At 26.9% G+C, this 23,686-nt stretch overlaps 1 long non-coding RNA gene across 1 annotated transcript in view; it reads left to right on the top strand.

Annotated features, from left to right (window-relative positions):
• LOC126336216 (uncharacterized) overlaps nt 1-23,001 on the top strand; it is a 69,352-nt gene extending 46,351 nt beyond the window's left edge. The window contains exon 2 of the long non-coding RNA XR_007564916.1: nt 22,847-23,001. This is a non-coding gene — a long non-coding RNA (uncharacterized LOC126336216). The remainder of the gene's footprint in view (nt 1-22,846) is intronic.
• The last annotated feature ends 685 nt before the right edge of the window (nt 23,002-23,686 follow it).

Genomic DNA, 23,686 nt, shown 5'->3' with positions numbered 1-23,686 from the left:
AAGTGATTTTGGATTTAGCAATTGATTTAGTATCGGCATAATTCGTGCCAGCAGCCGCGGTTATACGATTGATACAAGTGAATATTATTGGTTAAAACAGTTGTTTATATTATTAGGGTTGAAATATAAATTTGTAAGGTGAAATGTTAAAATTTATTTGTGGCCCTTTTTATGAATCTGTGAAATTTAAATAATAAACTAGGATTAGATACCCTATTATTTTAAATGTTAATTATATTTACCAGGGTACTATTAGTTAAGGTCTTTAAACCCAAAGAATTTGGCGGTATCTCATTCCATTCAGAGGAACCTACCCCATGATTGATAATACACGATTTACTCTACTTAATTTATTTGTTTGTATATCTCCGTTATCAGAGAATCTTTTTAGAGTTATAATTCTCAAGATTTATAATTATAAAATATTTCAGGTCAAGGTGCAGCTTATAGTTAAGAGGAGGTGGGTTACAATAGATTTTTGTTTATAACGGATTTGATTGTGAAATACTGTTAATGAAGGTGGATTTGATAGTAATTTAATTTATTTAATTTAACTGATATTGGCTCTGAGATGTGTACACATCGCCCGTCGCTCTCATTTTTGATTATTCTATTTTATTTTAAAGTAGCTTCAATTTAGATGAGATAAGTCGTAACATAGTAGATGTACTGGAAAGTGTATCTAGGAAGAGTTTCAAGATATAACTTATTAGTAAAGTGTTTCATTTACACTGAAAATTTTTCTGTGCAAATCAGGATATCTTGATTATTTATTTTATTATATTTATTTTTTGTTTATTTAATTATTTAATATAAATAATTTTATTGTATTTTTGTCTTAGTATATTTTATAGAATTGATTTTTTAAATTATAGTTTATTGGTAATGTAAGTGTTTTATGAAATATTATTTTAAATTTTTTTAAGTAGATTTTATTTATTGTACCTTTTGTATCAGGGTTTATCAAAATTTTAGTATTTATTTTACTTGTCTCGAATTGGGTTGATTTATAAATAATTTATAGTTAATGTATCATAATTATTATTAAATTATTTATAGAAATGAGATGTTAATCGTTTTCCAAGATATCTAGTTTCTTAAGAAAAAATTTAATTTTTTAAAGTTATTTGTTTTTATTTAATTTTTTAAGTAAAAATATTAACTTATTTATTCTTTAAGGGATAAGCTTTGAAGTTAATAACCTATAATTTATTTTATAGAAATATAATAGTAAGCTTTAAACCAGCTATCTTTAAGATTACGTTTTAGTTCATTATTTTTTATTTTGATTTTATAAATATTTTAGGTTTTTTATTAAGATTATTAATTTAATTTTAAAATTTTTGTAATAATGATAGAATTAGTATATTTTTTTGTATGAAATTTTTACCTTGTGAACTTATTATAAGGAACTAGGCAAAATTGATTTCCGCCTGTTTATCAAAAACATGTCCTCTTGTTTATATTTTGAGGTCTGGCCTGCTCACTGAGCGTATTTTTAAAGAGCCGCGGTATTTTGACCGTGCAAAGGTAGCATAATCATTAGTCTCTTAATTAGTGGCTGAAATGAATGGCTTGACGAGAAATCAACTGTCTCTTAATAAATTTTTGAATTTAACTTTTGAGTCAAAAGGCTTAAATTCTTCTTTAGGACTAGAAGACCCTATAGAGCTTGACATTTTACTTTTATATAGTTTTTTGTTTGTCTTTCTATATTTAATGATGATGTTTTGTTGGGGTGACATGAAGAATAGATAAACTCTTCATTATTATATCATTTATTTATGTTTGTTATTTTGATCCATAATTTATGATCATAAGATTATGTTACCTTAGGGATAACAGCGTAATTGTTTTTGAGAGCTCATATCGACAAAGCAGATTGCGACCTCGATGTTGGATTAAGAAAAATTTTGGGTGCAGGAGCCCAATGATTAGGTCTGTTCGACCTTTAAATTCTTACATGATCTGAGTTCAGACCGGCGTGAGCCAGGTCGGTTTCTATCCTAAGATTGTTAATCCATATTAGTACGAAAGGACCATATGGTGAAAATATTTTTTGTTATATTGATTAATATTAATTTATTTACTATTTTGACAGATTAATGTGTTGAATTTAGAATTCATTTATGTAGATTTTTTCTACAAATAGTATTGATACTTTATGATTTATTTATATTTATTTTGAATTTTCTTTTATTGGTTATTTGTGTTTTAATTAGTGTTGCCTTTTTAACTTTATTAGAGCGTAAGGTTTTAGGTTATATTCAGATTCGAAAGGGTCCAAATAAGGTAGGTTTTGTTGGAATTCCTCAGCCATTTAGAGATGCTATTAAGTTAATTTGTAAGGAGCAGCCAATTCCTATTATATCTAATTACCTACTTTATTATTTTTCCCCTGTTTTTAATTTAATGATTTCTTTAGCCGTTTGAGTAATTTTTCCTTATTTAACTTATATGTGTTCTTTTTCTTATGGATTTTTATTTTTTTTATGTTGTACTAGATTAGGTGTTTATACTGTTATAATTGCTGGTTGATCTTCTAATTCAAATTATTCATTATTAGGTTCTCTTCGTTCTGTTGCTCAAACAATTTCTTATGAAGTTAGTTTAGCTTTAATTTTATTGTCTTTAATTATTTTAATTGGTAGTTTTAATATGTTTGATTTTATAAACTATCAGCTTTATTGTTGATTTATTATTATTTCTTTTCCTTTAGCTTTAGCTTGTTTTGCTTCTTGCTTAGCTGAAACTAATAGTACTCCTTTTGATTTTGCTGAAGGGGAATCTGAGTTAGTTTCAGGATTTAATATTGAGTATGGTGCGGGTGGTTTTACTTTAATTTTTTTAGCTGAATATACTAGAATTGTCTTCATAAGAATGTTATTGGCTTTAATTTTTTTGGGCGGTGATTTTTATTCTTTTATATTTTTTATTAAGCTTGCTATTATATCTTTTGGTTTTATTTGGGTTCGTGGAACATTACCACGGTTCCGTTATGATAAATTAATGTACTTAGCTTGAAAAAGTTTTTTACCTTTATCTTTGAATTTTTTTATTTTCTTTGTTGGTTTAAAGATTTCATTTATCTCATTTGTTTAGTGAAATTTTTTGAGAAAAGTTAATAGAAGAGTTAAACTTCTAATTTTATGTTTTCAAAACATATGCTTTTCCTAAGCTAATTAACTTTATTCCTTAATTAATTTATCTCATGCGTTTGCGACATGGACATTAATTAAGAAATATGTGAAGTAAATAATTGTTAAGATTTGACCTGTTATAATATAAGGTTCTTCAACAGGTCGTTTACCAATTCACGTTAGTAAGCATACAACTACTATAATTCAGAATAAAATTTGATTAATAGGGTAAAATTGAATGCCTCGGAATGGTGTTTTATTATAAAATGGTAAAATTATTAAGATTCTAATTGATAAAAATAATGCAATAACACCTCCTAACTTATTAGGGATAGATCGTAGAATTGCATATGCAAATAGGAAATATCATTCTGGTTGAATGTGAACTGGTGTTACTAATGGGTTGGCAGGTACAGAGTTATCTAGATCTCCTAATAGGTAAGGATTAATTAAACATAGTATAATTAATAATGATGTTATTATTACAAATGTAATAGAATCCTTAAAGGTAAAGTATGGATGGAATGGAATTTTTTCAATATCTCCATTTACTCCAAGAGGATTATTAGATCCTGTTTGGTGAAGAAAAAATAAATGAATTGCTGCTATAGCAGCAATAATAAATGGTAATACAAAATGGAATGTGAAGAATCGATTTAATGTTGCATTATCAACAGCGAATCCTCCTCATACTCATTGGACTAAATCTGTTCCTAAGTATGGGATTGCTGATAATAAATTAGTAATTACTGTTGTACCTCAAAAAGATATTTGGCCTCAGGGTAAGACATATCCTATAAATGCAGTTGCTATAACTAAAAATAAAATCACTGTACCAATTATTCAGGTATGTATATATATATAAGATCCATAGTAAATTCCCCATCCTACATGTAAGTAATTACAAATAAAAAATATAGATGCTCCATTTACGTGTAAGGTTCGGATAATTCAACCATTATTTACGTCTCGGCAGATGTGTACTACACTACTGAATGCTATTTCAATATTTGATGTATAATGTATAGCTAAAAATAGTCCAGTTACGATTTGAATTACCAAACATAACCCTAATAGGGATCCAAAATTTCATCAAAATGAAATATTTGTTGGGGCAGGTAAGTCAATTAAAGAGTTATTAATAATTTTAATTAAAGGATGTCTTAATCGTAAGGGTTTCTTCATTAGTAATTATCTTATTTTACGAATAGGTCCCTGATTAATATTGGTGATTTTAACAACTGCTAGTAGTGCTAAAAATAAATAAATTATTATTATTTTTGTAATAATGAATGTTGGTCTATTATATAATTTTTCTAAAGATATTGTTATTTCTTGATAATTGATTGAATTATCAATATTTATAGTTTCGGTGTTTTTGAAAAAGTCTATAAATATAGATATATCTAGAATAATTAATATTAATATGATAAATACTCACATTATTAATGTAATAATTATAGTGATTGATTTAGGCTGAAATATTTCGTTTGATGCAATTCTTGTAATGTAAATAAATAATACTAGTATACCACCAAGAAATGTTAAAAATAAAATATATGATAATCAATATCTTTCTGTTATTGTTCCTGTTATTAATCCAACTAGGAAGGTTTGAAGGATAATAAAAAGAATTATTGATGTTGGGTGTCTTAATTTAATAAAATTAATATTTATTACATTTGATAATGATATAATTATTATTTTGATCATTTCAGGGGTTAGTTTATTTAAAATACCGGTTTTGGGGACCGATGATGGAAGCTTTTCCACCTCTGAAGTTTTAAAAGTGGGGGCTGGACTTATTTCCGGTTTACAAGACCGGCGTTTTTTTTTAAACTATTAAAACTAATGTTTATATTCTCTATTTTTACTTCTTTATTGATTTATTTTGCTGGTGTTTATGTTTTTTCTTCTAAACATAAACATTTATTAATGGTTCTTTGGAGATTAGAATATATTGTTCTTTCTTTATTTATGTTAGTTATTGTTTTTCTTATTGAGTTTGATTATGATTATTTTTTTCCTGTTATTTTTTTAGTTATTTCTGTTTGTGAGGGTGCTTTAGGTCTTTCTATTTTAGTTTCAATAATTCGTTCTCATGGTAATGATTTTTTTAATTCTTTTGGTTTATCTTTATGTTAAAGTATTTATTTATAACTATTTTTTTGATCCCTCTTTGTTTATTAAATAATTGATGATGGTTGGTTCATTCTTTAATGTTTCTGTCGGGTTTTTATAGTTTGTGTTTATTCATATGCTGATTTGAATATAATTAGATATTATTTTGGTATTGATTATTTTTCTTTTAGTTTAATTTTACTTAGTTTTTGGATTTGTTCTTTAATAATCACTGCTAGAGGTTCAGTTTATTTAAGTTCATATCATTCTAATTTTTTTGTTTTTATGGTTTTGATTTTAATAATTATGCTTTATTGTTCATTTGCTAGATTAAGTCTTCTTTCTTTTTATATTTTTTTTGAGGCTAGATTAGTTCCTACTTTACTTTTAATTTTGGGTTGGGGTTATCAACCTGAGCGTTTGCAGGCTGGTGTTTATTTAATTTTTTATACTTTGGTTGCTAGATTACCTTTATTATTAGTTTTATTTAAGGTTTATGATTTTTCTAATACTTTATATTTTCCTTTATTGGTTGATTTTGGTTCTTATTATTTTATGTTTTATGTATTTATTATTTTGGCTTTTTTAGTTAAGATACCTATGTTTTTGGTTCATTTATGACTTCCTAAGGCTCATGTAGAGGCCCCTATTTCAGGTAGAATAATTCTTGCTGGTGTTTTATTAAAGTTAGGTGGTTATGGTATTTTTCGTGTTATAAAGGTTAATTCTTATTTGGGTTTAAAGTTTAATTATTTTTGATTGTCTTTAGGTTTATCTGGGGGTGTTATTGTAAGATTTATTTGTTTTCGTCAGGTTGATGTAAAGTCTTTAATTGCATATTCTTCTGTTGCTCATATAAGAATGGTTATTGGTGGATTGATGACTATGAATTGATGAGGTTGTGTAGGTTCTCTTTCTCTAATGGTTGGTCATGGTTTATGTTCTTCTGGTTTATTTTGTTTATCTAATATTATTTATGAACGTTTAGGTAGACGAAGATTATTAATTAACAAGGGTATAATTAATTTGATGCCAAGAATGGCTTTATGATGATTTCTTTTAAGATCATCAAATATGGCTGCTCCTCCTTCTTTAAATTTGGTAGGTGAAATTAGATTATTAAATAGAATTATATCTTGATCTTCTTTTAGATTCTTTGCTTTGATTTTTTTATCTTTTTTTAGAGCTGTTTATACTTTGTATATATATTCTTATTCTCAGCATGGGAATTATTATTCTGGTGTTTATACTTGTTCTCTTGGTTATTTTCGTGAATATCATCTTTTACTTTTACATTGATTGCCTTTAAATATTCTCTGTTTAAAGGGTGAATATTTCTTTGTTTAGTTTGCTTAAGTATTTTAATTAAAAATATTGTTTTGTGGAATCAATGATATGAAGTTTTTCATCTTAGGCCGTGAATTTATTTTCTATTTGTTCTTTGAGTTTTTTTTCTTTGTTTATTTCGAGAACTATAATTTTTATTTTAGGTATTTATTATTTAATAATTGATTATAGAGTTTTTGTTGAGTGAGAGCTTTTCAATTTAAATGGTTCTATAGTTGTTATAACTTTAATTTTGGATGGAATATCTCTTATTTTTATATCTTATGTTATATATATTTCTTCTTTGGTTATTAATATAGAGAGGATTATATATCTGGTGAAAAGAATATAAATCGTTTTATTATTATTGTTTTAATATTTATTCTTTCTATAGGTTTTTTAATTATTAGTCCTAATTTAATTAGAATTTTATTAGGTTGAGATGGTTTAGGTTTAGTTTCTTATTGTTTAGTTATTTATTATGAAAATGTAAAATCTTATAGTGCTGGTATATTAACTGCACTTTCTAATCGTATTGGTGATGTTGCTATTTTAATTTCTATTGCATGAATGTTAAATTTTGGTGGTTGAAATTATATTTATTATTATGATTTTATTTCTAATTCTTTTGAAATAAAGCTCATTACTATATTAATTGTTTTAGCAGCTATAACTAAGAGAGCTCAGATTCCTTTCTCTTCATGACTTCCTGCTGCTATAGCAGCTCCTACTCCTGTTTCTGCTTTAGTTCATTCTTCTACTCTTGTTACTGCTGGTGTTTATTTATTAATTCGTTTTAGACCAATATTGGATACTTATAATTGTGGTTGATTTTTACTTTTAATTGGTTGTATAACTTTATTTATGGCTGGATTGGGCGCTAATTTTGAGTTTGATTTAAAGAAGATTATTGCTCTTTCTACTTTAAGACAACTTGGTTTAATAATAAGAATTTTGGCTATAGGTTATCCAAAGCTTGCATTTTTTCATTTATTGGCTCATGCTTTATTTAAGGCATTATTATTTATATGTGCAGGTTCAATAATTCATAATTTGAAGGATTCTCAGGATATTCGTTTTATAGGATCAATTGTTAATTTCATACCTTTAACTTCAGTTTGTTTTAATGTTTCTAGTTTATCTTTGTGTGGAATACCTTTTTTAGCGGGATTTTATTCAAAGGATTTAATTATTGAGATGGTTTGTTTAAGAAGAATTAATTGTTTAATTTTTTTCTTTATTTTTTTCTACTGGTTTAACTGCTTCTTATTCTTTTCGTTTGTTTTATTATTCAATATCTGGTGATAATAATTTTTATTCTAGATTTTCTTTTGATGATAAGGGTTATTATATTTCATTTGGAATAATTGGTCTATTGTTTGTTGCTGTTTTTGGTGGTAGTCTTTTATCTTGATTAATTTTTCCTATTCCTCATGTGATTGCTTTACCTTATTATTTAAAGTTTTTAACTATTACAGTTGTTATTTTAGGTGCTTATTTAGGTTATCTTATTTCTAATTTTGATTTTTCTCATAATTTATTTTCTTTAAGTATACTTTCTTTTGTTAGATTTGCTGGTTCTATATGATTTATACCTTTTCTTTCAACTAAGTTTATTAGATATATTCCTTTAAAAATAGGTTATTATTCATCTAAGTCATTTGATTATGGTTGAGGTGAATTACTTGGTGGTCAAGGTTTATATAGATTATTTATTTATTTAATTGGTTATATTCAAGGTTGATATGATTCTAATTTCAAGATTTATCTTTTAACTTTTATTTTTTGAATATTTATTTTGGTAATATTGTTTTTCGTTTACTTAAATAGCTTATAATTAGAGCGTGACACTGAAGATGTTAAGGAAGTATTTTTACTTTTAAGTATTTATAAATATAGATATATTATTTTTACAGTGAAAATGTAATGTTTTATTTAAACTATATAAATTTTAGAAATGTTAACGGAGTTTAACCGCTAATATAAAAAGTTAGCAGCTTTCATATTGGCTTTACATTTCCTTAATTGGAACTATTATAGTTCAATTATATTATTAACAGTAATACGCCTCTTTTTGGCTTCAATTAATAAGAATAAGGGTAGTACATACCAATCTTCCAGGTCGAAACTGACTGCAATATTTCGCTTCTTATTCTATTTAAGGTTGATTGATAATATCAATACTTTTTGAATGCAACCCAAATGTTATATTTAACTACAACCCTTTATTCTGCTCATTGTAATGCTCCTTGGTTTCATTCATGGTATAGTCCTCCTAATAGAACTAGAATAAAAAATATTGTTGATACTGTTCAGATTATAATGTCTGAAGTTTTAAAAATAATTACAATTGGTAGAATTAGTGCAATTTCTACATCAAAAATTAAAAAGATTACTGCGATTAGGAAGAATCGTATTGAGAATGGTATTCGTGCTGATCTTTTTGGATCAAACCCACATTCAAATGGTGATCTTTTTTCTCGATCATTAATTAATTTTTTTGATAGTGTTGTTGCCAGGATTATAACAATTATTGGAATAATAAATCTAATGAAAACTCTTGTTGATAGAATTAGAATTGTTTTTCTTGATTTATATCAAGCTTTCTGATTGGAAGTCAAATGTACTATTTATACTAGAAAAACAATTATCTACCTCATCAATTAATAGAGATATATAAGAATAATCATACTACGTCTACGAAGTGTCAGTATCATGCTGCTGCTTCAAATCCAAAGTGATGTCTTGGTGAAAATTGATTTATTGAGTGTCGAAGTAGACATGTTGATAAAAAGATTGTTCCAATAATTACGTGTAAACCATGGAATCCTGTTGCAACAAAGAATGTTGATCCATAAACTGCATCTGCAATGGTAAAAGGTGCTTCTCAATATTCATATGCTTGAAGTATTGTAAAGTATAGTCCTAATAACACTGTGAAGAATAATCCTTGTAGTGCTTGAGTATGATTAGATTCCATTAAACTATGATGTGCTCATGTTACTGTTACTCCTGATGCTAAAAGAATAGCTGTATTAAGTAATGGAATTTGTATAGGGTTAAAGGGTTGAATTCCTATTGGAGGTCATAGTATTCCTAGTTCAATTGTTGGTGCTAATCTTCTTCTAAAGAATGCTCAAAAAAAAGAAACGAAAGATAATACCTCTGATGCAATAAATAAAATTATTCCTCATCGTAATCCAATTGATACAAATCCTGTATGTAATCCTTGATATGTTCCTTCTCGTACTACATCTCGTCATCATTGAATTATAGTTAGTAGGGTAATTCCAAATCCAATTATGAATAAGTTAATATTAAATAGGTGGAATCATTTTGCTAGTCCTGATACTAGGACTATTGCTCCAATTGCTCCTGTTAATGGTCAAGGTCTATAGTCTACTAAGTGGAATGGGTGGTTTGAGTGAGTTGTTAACATAGGTTTAATATACTTCTCTAGAATATAGAGTTCTTAGAATTGAGAAAACATAGGCTTGAATTATTGCTACTGCTGATTCTAGAATTAATAGAAGTATTTGTCCAATAATTAGTAATGAGATTAAGTTTATTGCTATAGATGGTCCTGTGTTTCCTAATAAGGTTAATAATAAGTGTCCTGCAATTATATTTGCTGCCAACCGTACTGCTAATGTACCTGGTCGAATAACATTACTAATTGTTTCAATTAGTACTATAAATGATATTAATGCAGGCGGTGTACCTTGTGGTACAAGGTGTGTAAATATATGATTAGTATGGTTAATTCATCCAAATAATATAAATCTTAGCCATATAGGTAGGGCAATTGCAAATGTTAATGCTAAATGTCTTGTTCTAGTAAAAATATAAGGGAATAATCCTATGAAATTGTTAAATAATATTACAATAAAAATTGAGATGAAAATGAATGTTGTTCCATTAAATGATTTTGGTCCAAGAAGTGTTTTAAATTCATTATGTAAGGTTAAATTTAGTTTATTTCAGATAATGTTAATTCGTGATGGTGTAAGTCACAATAGTGATGGGATTAATAATAGTCCTAGAAATGTTCTAGTTCAATTTAATGATAAATTAAAGATGTTAGTTGATGGGTCAAATGTTGAGAATAGATTTGTTATCATTTTCAATTTAAGTTTTTTATTTCAATTGTTCCTTTTTCTGCTCTTTTAATAAGGTTAGGTTTAAATGAGAAGAAGTTTATTTGATTAAACAAGATTAATGTAGCTGAAAATATAATGAATAGTGAGAATCATATAAGAGGGGATATTTGAGGGATTTGGATATAATTTCCCCATCAGAAGTAGTCGTTAATTTACTATTATTTGGTTTAAGAGACCATTACTTACTTTCAGTCATCTGATGAATTTCAAGGTGTACTAATTTTTTTTAGTTACTTTAGATTGACACTCTAATGTTATTTATTTTAACTAACTCCTTAAATTATCTTAGATAATCACTTAATAAATAAATTTACTGAAGTTCTTTCAATTACAATTGGTATAAATCTGTGGTTTGCTCCACAGATTTCTGAGCATTGTCCAAAGAATAATCCAGGTCGATTTATTGTGAATGTTCCTTGATTTAACCGACCTGGCGTTGCATCAATTTTAACCCCTAATGCAGGAACTGCTCATGAGTGTAGAACATCTGATGCTCTTGTTAATACTCGTACTTCTGTATTTATTGGTAGGATTGTTCGGTTATCTACATCTAGTAGTCGGAATCCATCATTTTCTAGGTCTTGTTCTGGTGTTATGTAAGTGTCAAATTCTACGTCTATGAAGTCTGAATATTCATATCTTCAATATCATTGTCGTCCAATGGTTTTAATTGTAATTATTGCATCTACTGAATCATCAAGTAAATATAATAGGCGTGATGATGGAAGGGCAATAAAAATTAATGTAATTGCTGGTAAAGCTGTTCAGATTGTTTCAATTAAATGTCCATGAAGTATATTACGGTTAGTATAGGCAATAAATAATATATAACTTAGGGCATAACCTACAATTACTGTAATTAATAATAATACGACCATAGTATGATCATGAAAGAATGATAATTGCTCCATTAATGGTGAAGCTCCATCTTGAAGAGATAAATTTGATCATGTTGCCATTAATAAATATTTTCTAATAAAAGGTCAAACCTTTATTTGTAGAGCTTAAATCTACTGCACTAATCTGCCATATTAGAATCTAGAGATTAATGGTAATTCTGAGTAACTATGTTCTGCAGGAGGGTTATTTTGTAGTCATTCTGTTGATCTTCTTATGTTAGCTCTAAATATAATTGCTCGGTTTGTAATCATTCTTTCTCATATAATTACAATGAATATAATGATTCCTACAATAGAAATTGTAGACCCAATTCTTGATACTACGTTTCATGATGTATATGCGTCTGGGTAGTCAGAGTATCGTCGAGGTATTCCTGCTAATCCTAGGAAGTGTTGAGAAAAGAATGTTAAATTTACTCCAATGAATATAATTGTAAATTGGATTTTTAATCATGTATTATTTATAGTTAATCCTGTAAATAGTGGATATCATTGAATGACACCTCCTATAATTGCAAATACTGCTCCTATAGATAATACATAATATTAGATAAACAAAATAAACCAGAAGAACATAAACCATGACCAACCATTAGAGAAAGAGAACCTACACAACCTCATCAATTCATAGTCATCAATCCACCAATAACCATTCTTATATGAGCAACAGAAGAATATGCAATTAAAGACTTTACATCAACCTGACGAAAACAAATAAATCTTACAATAACACCACCAGATAAACCTAAAGACAATCAAAAATAATTAAACTTTAAACCCAAATAAGAAATAACCTTTATAACACGAAAAATACCATAACCACCTAACTTTAATAAAACACCAGCAAGAATTATTCTACCTGAAATAGGGGCCTCTACATGAGCCTTAGGAAGTCATAAATGAACCAAAAACATAGGTATCTTAACTAAAAAAGCCAAAATTATAAATACATAAAACATAAAATAATAAGAACCAAAATCAACCAATAAAGGAAAATATAAAGTATTAGAAAAATCATAAACCTTAAATAAAACTAATAATAAAGGTAATCTAGCAACCAAAGTATAAAAAATTAAATAAACACCAGCCTGCAAACGCTCAGGTTGATAACCCCAACCCAAAATTAAAAGTAAAGTAGGAACTAATCTAGCCTCAAAAAAAATATAAAAAGAAAGAAGACTTAATCTAGCAAATGAACAATAAAGCATAATTATTAAAATCAAAACCATAAAAACAAAAAAATTAGAATGATATGAACTTAAATAAACTGAACCTCTAGCAGTGATTATTAAAGAACAAATCCAAAAACTAAGTAAAATTAAACTAAAAGAAAAATAATCAATACCAAAATAATATCTAATTATATTCAAATCAGCATATGAATAAACACAAATTATAAAAACAAAACCCGACAGAAACATTAAAGAATGAACCAACCATCAACAATTATTTAATAAACAAAGAGGGATCAAAAAAATAGTTATAAATAAATACTTTAACATAAAGATAAACCAAAAGAGTTAAAAAAATCATTACCATGAGAACGAATTATTGAAACTAAAATAGAAAGACCTAAAGCACCCTCACAAACAGAAAAAACTAAAAAAATAACAGGAAAAAAATAATCATAATCAAACTCAATAAGAAAAACAATAACTAACATAAATAAAGAAAGAACAATATATTCTAATCTCAAAAGAACCATTAATAAATGTTTACGTTTAGAAGAAAAAACATAAACACCAGCAAAATAAATCAATAAAGAAGTAAAAACAGAGAATATAAACATTAGTTTTAATAGTTTAAAAAAAACGCCGGTCTTGTAAACCGGAAATAAGTCCAGCCCCCACTTTTAAAACTTCAGAGGTGGAAAAGCTTCCATCATCGGTCCCCAAAACCGGTATTTTAAATAAACTAACCCCTGAAATGATCAAAATAATAATTATATCATTATCAAATGTAATAAATATTAATTTTATTAAATTAAGACACCCAATATCAATAATGCTTTTTATTATCCTTCAAACCTTCCTAGTTGGATTAATAACAGGAACAATAATAGAAAGATATTGATTATCATATATTTTATTTTTAACATTTCTTGGTGGTATACTAGTATTATTTATTTACATTACAAGAATTGCATCAAACGAAATATTTCAGCCTAAATCAATCACTATAATTATTACATTAATAATGTGAGTATTTATCATATTAATATTAATTATTCTAGATATATCTATATTTATAGACTTTTTCAAAAACACTGAAACTATAAATATTGATAATTCAATCAATTATCAAGAAATAACAATATCTTTAGAAAAATTATATAATAGACCAACATTCATTATTACAATAATAATAATAATTTATTTATTTTTAGCACTACTAGCAGTTGTTAAAATCACCAATATTAATCAGGGACCTATTCGTAAAATAAGATAATTACTAATGAATAAACCCTTACGATTAAGACATCCTTTAATTAAAATTATTAATAACTCTTTAATTGACTTACCTGCCCCAACAAATATTTCATTTTGATGAAATTTTGAATCCCTATTAGGGTTATGTTTGGTAATTCAAATCGTAACTGGACTATTTTTAGCTATACATTATACATCAAATATTGAAATAGCATTCAGTAGTGTAGTACACATCTGCCGAGACGTAAATAATGGTTGAATTATCCGAACCTTACACGCAAATGGAGCATCTATATTTTTTTATTTGTATTTACTTACATGTAGGATGGGGAATTTACTATGGATCTTATATATATATACATACCTGAATAATTGGTACAGTGATTTTATTTTTAGTTATAGCAACTGCATTTATAGGATATGTCTTACCCTGAGGCCAAATATCTTTTTGAGGTGCAACAGTAAATACTAATTTATTATCAGCAATCCCATACTTAGGAACAGATTTAGTCCAATGAGTATGAGGAGGATTCGCTGTTGATAATGCAACATTAAATCGATTCTTCACATTCCATTTTGTATTACCATTTATTATTGCTGCTATAGCAGCAATTCATTTATTTTTTCTTCACCAAACAGGATCTAATAATCCTCTTGGACTAAATGGAGATATTGAAAAAATTCCATTCCATCCATACTTTACCTTTAAGGATTCTATTACATTTGTAATAATAACATCATTATTAATTATACTATGTTTAATTAATCCTTACCTATTAGGAGATCCAGATAACTTTGTACCTGCCAACCCATTAGTAACACCAGTTCACATTCAACCAGAATGATATTTCCTATTTGCATATGCAATTCTACGATCTATCCCTAATAAGTTAGGAGGTGTTATTGCATTATTTTTATCAATTAGAATCTTAATAATTTTACCATTTTATAATAAAACACCATTCCGAGGCATTCAATTTTACCCTATTAATCAAATTTTATTCTGAATTATAGTAGTTGTTGTATGCTAACTAACGTGAATTGGTAAACGACCTGTTGAAGAACCTCATATTATAACAGGTCAAATCTTAACAATTATTTACTTCACATATTTCTTAATTAATGTCCATGTCGCAAACGCATGAGATAAATTAATTAAGGAATAAAGTTAATTAGCTTAGGAAAAGCATATGTTTTGAAAACATAAAATTAGAAGTTTAACTCTTCTATTAACTTTTCTCAAAAAATTTCACTAAACAAATGAGATAAATAAAATCTTTAAACCAACAAAGAAAATAAAAAAATTCAAAGATAAAGGTAAAAAACTTTTTCAAGCTAAGTACATTAATTTATCATAACGGAACCGTGGTAATGTTCCACAAACCCAAATAAAACCAAAAGATATAATAGCAAGCTTAATAAAAAATATAAAAGAATAAAAATCACCGCCCAAAAAAATTAAAGCCAATAACATTCTTATGAAGACAATTCTAGTATATTCAGCTAAAAAAATTAAAGTTAAACCACCCGCACCATACTCAATATTAAATCCTGAAACTAACTCAGATTCCCCTTCAGCAAAATCAAAAGGAGTACGATTAGTTTCAGCCAAGCAAGAAGCAAAACAAGCTACAGCTAAAGGAAAAGAAATAATAATAAATCAACAATAAAGCTGATAGTTTATAAAATCAAACATATTAAAACTACCAATTAAAATAATTAAAGACAATAAAATTAAAGCTAAACTAACTTCATAAGAAATTGTTTGAGCAACAGAACGAAGAGAACCTAATAATGAATAATTTGAATTAGAAGATCAACCAGCAATTATAACAGTATAAACACCTAATCTAGTACAACATAAAAAAATAAAAATCCATAAGAAAAAGAACACATATAAGTTAAATAAGGAAAAATTACTCAAACGGCTAAAGAAATCATTAAATTAAAAACAGGGGAAAAATAATAAAGTAGGTAATTAGATATAATAGGAATTGGCTGCTCCTTACAAATTAACTTAATAGCATCTCTAAATGGCTGAGGAATTCCAACAAAACCTACCTTATTTGGACCCTTTCGAATCTGAATATAACCTAAAACCTTACGCTCTAATAAAGTTAAAAAGGCAACACTAATTAAAACACAAATAACCAATAAAAGAAAATTCAAAATAAATATAAATAAATCATAAAGTATCAATACTATTTGTAGAAAAAATCTACATAAATGAATTCTAAATTCAACACATTAATCTGTCAAAATAGTAAATAAATTAATATTAATCAATACAACAAAAAATATTTTAACCATATGGTCCTTTCGTACTAATATGGATTAACAATCTTAGGATAGAAACCGACCTGGCTCACGCCGGTCTGAACTCAGATCATGTAAGAATTTAAAGGTCGAACAGACCTAATCATTGGGCTCCTGCACCCAAAATTTTTCTTAATCCAACATCGAGGTCGCAATCTGCTTTGTCGATATGAGCTCTCAAAAACAATTACGCTGGTATCCCTAAGGTAACTTAATCTTATGATCATAAGTTATGGATCAAAATAACAAACATAAATAAATGATATAATAATGAAGAGTTTATCTATTCTTCATGTCACCCCAACAAAACATCATCATTAAATATAGAAAGACAAACAAAAAACTATATAAAAGTAAAATGTCAAGCTCTATAGGGTCTTCTCGTCCTAAAGAAGAATTTAAGCCTTTTGACTCAAAAGTTAAATTCAAAAATTTATTAAGAGACAGTTGATTTCTCGTCAAGCCATTCATTCCACCCACTAATTAAGAGACTAATGATTATGCTACCTTTGCACGGTCAAAATACCGCGGCTCTTTAAAAATACGCTCAGTGAGCAGGCCAGACCTCAAAATATAAACAAGAGGACATGTTTTTGATAAACAGGCGGAAATCAATTTTGCCTAGTTCCTTATAATAAGTTCACAAGGTAAAAATTTCATACAAATAAATATACTAATTCTATCATTATTACAAAAATTTTAAAATTAAATTAATAATCTTAATAAAAAACCTAAAATATTTATAAAATCAAAATAAAAAGTAATGAACTAAAACGTAATCTTAAAGATAGCTGGTTTAAAGCTTACTATTATATTTCTATAAAATAAATTATAGGTTATTAACTTCAAAGCTTATCCCTTAAAGAATAAATAAGTTAATATTTTTACTTAAAAAATTAAATAAAAACAAATAACTTTAAAAAATTAAATTTTTTGTTAAGAAACTAGATATATTGGGAAACGATTAACATCTCATTTCTATAAATATTTTAATAATAATTATGATACATTAACTATAAATTATTTATAAATCAACCCAAATCGAGACAAGTAAAATAAATACTAAAATTTTGATAAACCCTGATACAAAAGGTACAATAAATAAAATCTACTTAAAAAAATTTAAAATAATATTTCATAAAACACTTACATTACCAATAAACTATAATTTAAAAAATCAATTCTATAAAATATACTAAGACAAAAATACAATAAAATTATTTATATTAAATAATTAAATAAACAAAAAATAAATATAATAAAATAAATAATCAAGATATCCTGATTTGCACAGAAAAATTTTCAGTGTAAATGAAACACTTTACTAATAAGTTATATCTTGAAACTCTTCCTAGATACACTTTCCAGTACATCTACTATGTTACGACTTATCTCATCTAAATTGAAGCTACTTTAAAATAAAATAGAATAATCAATAATGAGAGCGACGGGCGATGTGTACACATCTCAGAGCCAATATCAGTTAAATTAAATAAATTAAATTACTATCAAATCCACCTTCATTAACAGTATTTCACTATCAAATCCGTTATAAACAAAAATCTATTGTAACCCACCTCCTCTTAACTATAAGCTGCACCTTGACCTGAAATATTTTATAATTATAAATCTTGAGAATTATAACTCTAAAAAGATTCTCTGATAACGGAGATATACAAACAAATAAATTAAGTAGAGTAAATCGTGTATTATCAATCATGGGGTAGGTTCCTCTGAATGGAATGAGATACCGCCAAATTCTTTGGGTTTAAAGACCTTAACTAATAGTACCCTGGTAAATATAATTAACATTTAAAATAATAGGGTATCTAATCCTAGTTTATTATTTAAATTTCACAGATTCATAAAAAGGGCCACAAATAAATTTTAACATTTCACCTTACAAATTTATATTTCAACCCTAATAATATAAACAACTGTTTTAACCAATAATATTCACTTGTATCAATCGTATAACCGCGGCTGCTGGCACGAATTATGCCGATACTAAATCAATTGCTAAATCCAAAATCACTTGATAATTAAATCAAATTACTGCAAAAAGAACATTTAGTCTAACAAAACTTACATATAATACAAAGAAAAAGTGAATAAACAAGCAAGAATAAAACTTTTAAAAATAAAAAATAAGAAAATTTTAAATCTATTAATTCAGGAAAAAATAAAAGATTCAAATATTTAAAGAAAAAAAAGAAAAAAACCACAAACATTAACAAAAAAAAAGAAACGCCCCTATGTATGACCACAACAACTTCTCTATTATATATAATTAAAGATTAATATGGAACATGTATAGCAATAAATGTATTATATTCTTTCTTATTTAATCTTTCTTTTCACTAATAAATAAAGAAAGATTAAATAATATAATAAATATATTTTATACAATTATGTAATTTAATATAATATGTTATTAATATGAATTCTTTTTTTTATATTAAGTTAACTTTCATATATATTAGTTAAATAAACTAATTATAGATAATTTACATAATTATATTATTATAATTAATATAATTATTTATATTAATTATAATATTTTATATTTAAATTAATAATTTTATTTATTCTATCCAATTATAATAATATTAAATATTAAATTACATATTATTATATATATTATATTATAATAACCTATTTTAAGCTAAAAACATAAGTAGCTATAATCCTAGGTAAATAATTGCATTAAAATAATCAATTGATAATGGTAAGATGAACTTATAATACTTTAATTTCAATTAAATGTAAAATATTAATATAAATTATTTATTATATATATATATAAAAAAAATGAGCAGGATAAATTAATCCTAATTAAACAAAATAATACATAAAAGAATTTCAAAAAAAAACTTTCGATTTATATATTAAATAAATGAAGTGCCTGATTAAAGGGTTACCTTGATAGGGTAAATAAAGTAAATAAAATTACCTTCATTAAAATTACATAAGATAGAATTAAACTACCTCCTTTAGTATCAAAAACTAACGTGCATCATACACCTTAATGTAAAAAGGTAAGCTAAACAAGCTAATGGGTTCATACCCCATTTATAGAGGTATCAATCCTCTCCTTTTTAATGACCAACAACTCTACAAAACTTCTCTTCCTATCAACATTAATGATAGGAACGATCCTGTCCATTTCATCAAATTCCTGATTTGGGGTTTGAATAGGACTTGAGATCAACTTACTTTCATTTATTCCGCTCCTAACAAGAAATAAAAATATAATAATAAATGAATCATCAATTAAATATTTTATTGTCCAAGCAATAGCATCGACAATATTATTATTTTCAATTTTGCTGATTCAAATAAAATATCCCATGGGATGGGAAACAGAATTTATCCCATCAATAATAATTAGATCTAGACTATTATTAAAGATTGGAGCTGCACCTTTCCATTTCTGATTTCCAGAAGTTATAGGAGCATCAAGATGAAATAATTGTTTAACATTAATAACATGACAAAAAATCGCCCCAATAATGGTCTTATCTTATTGTATTCAATTAAGAACTTTTATTTGAACAACTATTATCTTAAGAATTATTATTGGGGCAATAGGAGGTTTAAATCAAACATCCTTACGACTACTTTTAGCATATTCATCAATCAGACATCTAGGTTGAATAATTAGATCATTAACAGTCAGAGAAAACATCTGAGAACTATACTTCATTATTTACTCACTATTAAGATTAATTATAGTTTTATTATTTAAGCAAATAAATTTATTTTTCATAAATCAAATTTATTCAGCCAGAAATATAAAAACCGAAATTAAATTCATAATATTCTTATCTTTATTATCTTTAGGTGGACTACCACCATTCCTTGGATTCTTACCAAAATGAATTGTAATACAATCATTAATAGAAAACAGTATAACAACTATTATAACTATTATAGTTGTATTAACTACAATTATACTCTACTACTATATACGTATTAGATTCTCAGCTCTAATTATATCATACACAGAAAATTCGTGATCTATAAAGATAAAGTCCCAAAAATCAAGAATCATTCTTCCTATAACAGTAATAATTTCAACAATAGGATTGATTTCAACATCAACCTTAATTTCATTATACTAAGGACTTAAGTTAATCAAACTAATAACCTTCAAAGTTATAATTAAAAGAATAATCTTTTAGGCCTTAGTAAAATTTTACACCTCTAGAATTGCAGTCTAGAATCATAATTGAATATAAGACCTAAATATGATAAGAGAGAAAACATCTCATAAGTAGATTTACAGTCTACCACCTAAAGTTCAGCCATCTTACAGCAAAAATGATTATTCTCAACAAACCATAAGGACATTGGTACTTTATACTTCATATTTGGAGCATGAGCAGGAATAGTAGGAACATCAATAAGAATACTTATTCGTGCTGAACTTGGCCAACCCGGATCTCTAATTGGGGATGACCAGATTTATAATGTTATTATTACAGCTCACGCATTCGTAATAATTTTCTTTATAGTAATATCTATTATAATTGGTGGATTTGGTAATTGACTTGTTCCACTAATAATTGGTGCACCAGATATAGTATTTCCACGAATAAATAATATAAGTTTTTGATTACTACCACCTTCACTAACCCTTCTTCTTACATCTTCTATAGTAGATAATGGTGCTGGTACAGGATGAACAGTTTACCCTCCTCTAGCAGGAGCTATTGCACACGGGGGTGCATCTGTAGATCTAGCTATTTTTTCACTGCACTTAGCAGGTGTATCATCTATTCTTGGTGCAGTGAATTTCATTACAACAGCAATTAATATACGATCAGAAAGTATAACTTTAGATCAAACACCTTTATTTGTATGATCTGTAGCTATTACAGCATTACTTCTCCTTCTTTCACTTCCAGTTTTAGCAGGAGCTATTACTATATTATTAACAGATCGAAATTTAAATACATCATTCTTTGACCCTGCAGGAGGGGGTGACCCAATTCTATATCAGCATCTATTTTGATTCTTTGGACACCCAGAAGTTTATATTTTAATTCTACCGGGGTTCGGAATTATTTCACATATTGTATGTCAAGAAAGAGGAAAAATTGAATCATTTGGAACATTAGGTATAATTTATGCTATACTATCAATTGGACTAATAGGATTTATTGTATGAGCACATCATATATTTACAGTAGGAATGGATGTTGACACACGAGCATATTTTACATCAGCAACAATAATTATTGCTGTACCTACAGGAATTAAGGTATTGAGATGATTAGCTACATTATATGGAACTAAATTCAAGTTCAATCCACCATTATTATGAGCTCTAGGATTTATTTTCCTATTTACAATTGGTGGATTAACAGGATTAGTATTAGCAAATTCATCACTTGATATTGTGTTACATGATACATATTATGTAGTAGCCCACTTTCATTATGTATTATCTATAGGAGCAGTATTTGCAATTATAGGAGGTGTCATTCAATGATATCCACTATTTACAGGATTAACTATAAATAATACATGATTAAAAATTCAATTTACAATTATATTCATTGGAGTAAATTTAACATTCTTTCCTCAACACTTCCTAGGATTAGCAGGAATACCTCGACGATACTCTGACTACCCAGACGCATATACATCATGAAACGTAGTATCAAGAATTGGGTCTACAATTTCTATTGTAGGAATCATTATATTCATTGTAATTATATGAGAAAGAATGATTACAAACCGAGCAATTATATTTAGAGCTAACATAAGAAGATCAACAGAATGACTACAAAATAACCCTCCTGCAGAACATAGTTACTCAGAATTACCATTAATCTCTAGATTCTAATATGGCGGATTAGTGCAGTAGATTTAAGCTCTACAAATAAAGGTTTGACCTTTTATTAGAAAATATTTATTAATGGCAACATGATCAAATTTATCTCTTCAAGATGGAGCTTCACCATTAATGGAGCAATTATCATTCTTTCATGATCATACTATGGTCGTATTATTATTAATTACAGTAATTGTAGGTTATGCCCTAAGTTATATATTATTTATTGCCTATACTAACCGTAATATACTTCATGGACATTTAATTGAAACAATCTGAACAGCTTTACCAGCAATTACATTAATTTTTATTGCCCTTCCATCATTACGACTATTATATTTACTTGATGATTCAGTAGATGCAATAATTACAATTAAAACCATTGGACGACAATGATATTGAAGATATGAATATTCAGACTTCATAGACGTAGAATTTGACACTTATATAACACCAGAACAAGACCTAGAAAATGATGGATTCCGACTACTAGATGTAGATAACCGAACAATCCTACCAATAAATACAGAAGTACGAGTATTAACAAGAGCATCAGATGTTCTACACTCATGAGCAGTTCCTGCATTAGGGGTTAAAATTGATGCAACGTCAGGTCGGTTAAATCAAGGAACATTCACAATAAATCGACCTGGATTTTTCTTTGGACAATGCTCAGAAATCTGTGGAGCAAACCACAGATTTATACCAATTGTAATTGAAAGAACTTCAGTAAATTTATTTATTAAGTGATTATCTAAGATAATTTAAGGAGTTAGTTAAAATAAATAACATTAGAGTGTCAATCTAAAGTAACTAAAAAAAATTAGTACACCTTGAAATTCATCAGATGACTGAAAGTAAGTAATGGTCTCCTAAACCAAATAATAGTAAATTAACGACTACTTCTGATGGGGAAAATATATCCAAATCCCTCAAATATCCCCTCTTATATGATTCTCACTATTCATTATATTTTCAGCTACATTAATCTTGTTTAATCAAATAAACTTCTTCTCATTTAAACCTAACCTTATTAAAAGAGCAGAAAAAGGAACATTTGAAATAAAAAACTTAAATTGAAAATGATAACAAATCTATTCTCAACATTTGACCCATCACTATTTTGACTTACACCATCACGAATTAACATTATCTGAAATAAACTAAATTTAACCTTACATAATGAATTTAAAACACTTCTTGGACCAAAATCATTTAATGGAACAACATTCATTTTCATCTCAATTTTTATTATAATATTATTTAACAATTTCATAGGATTATTCCCTTATATTTTTACTAGAACAAGACATTTAGCATTAACATTTGCAATTGCCCTACCTATATGGCTAAGATTTATATTATTTGGATGAATTAACCATACTAATCATATATTTACACACCTTGTACCACAAGGTACACCGCATGCATTAATATCATTTATAGTACTAAT

The sequence above is a fragment of the Schistocerca gregaria genome, chromosome 2 (assembly GCF_023897955.1).
Source record: "Schistocerca gregaria isolate iqSchGreg1 chromosome 2, iqSchGreg1.2, whole genome shotgun sequence".
Taxonomy (NCBI): Eukaryota; Metazoa; Arthropoda; class Insecta; order Orthoptera; family Acrididae; genus Schistocerca; species Schistocerca gregaria.
Note: the sequence above shows the minus strand (reverse complement) of the source record. Positions and strands in the feature narration are given on the sequence as shown.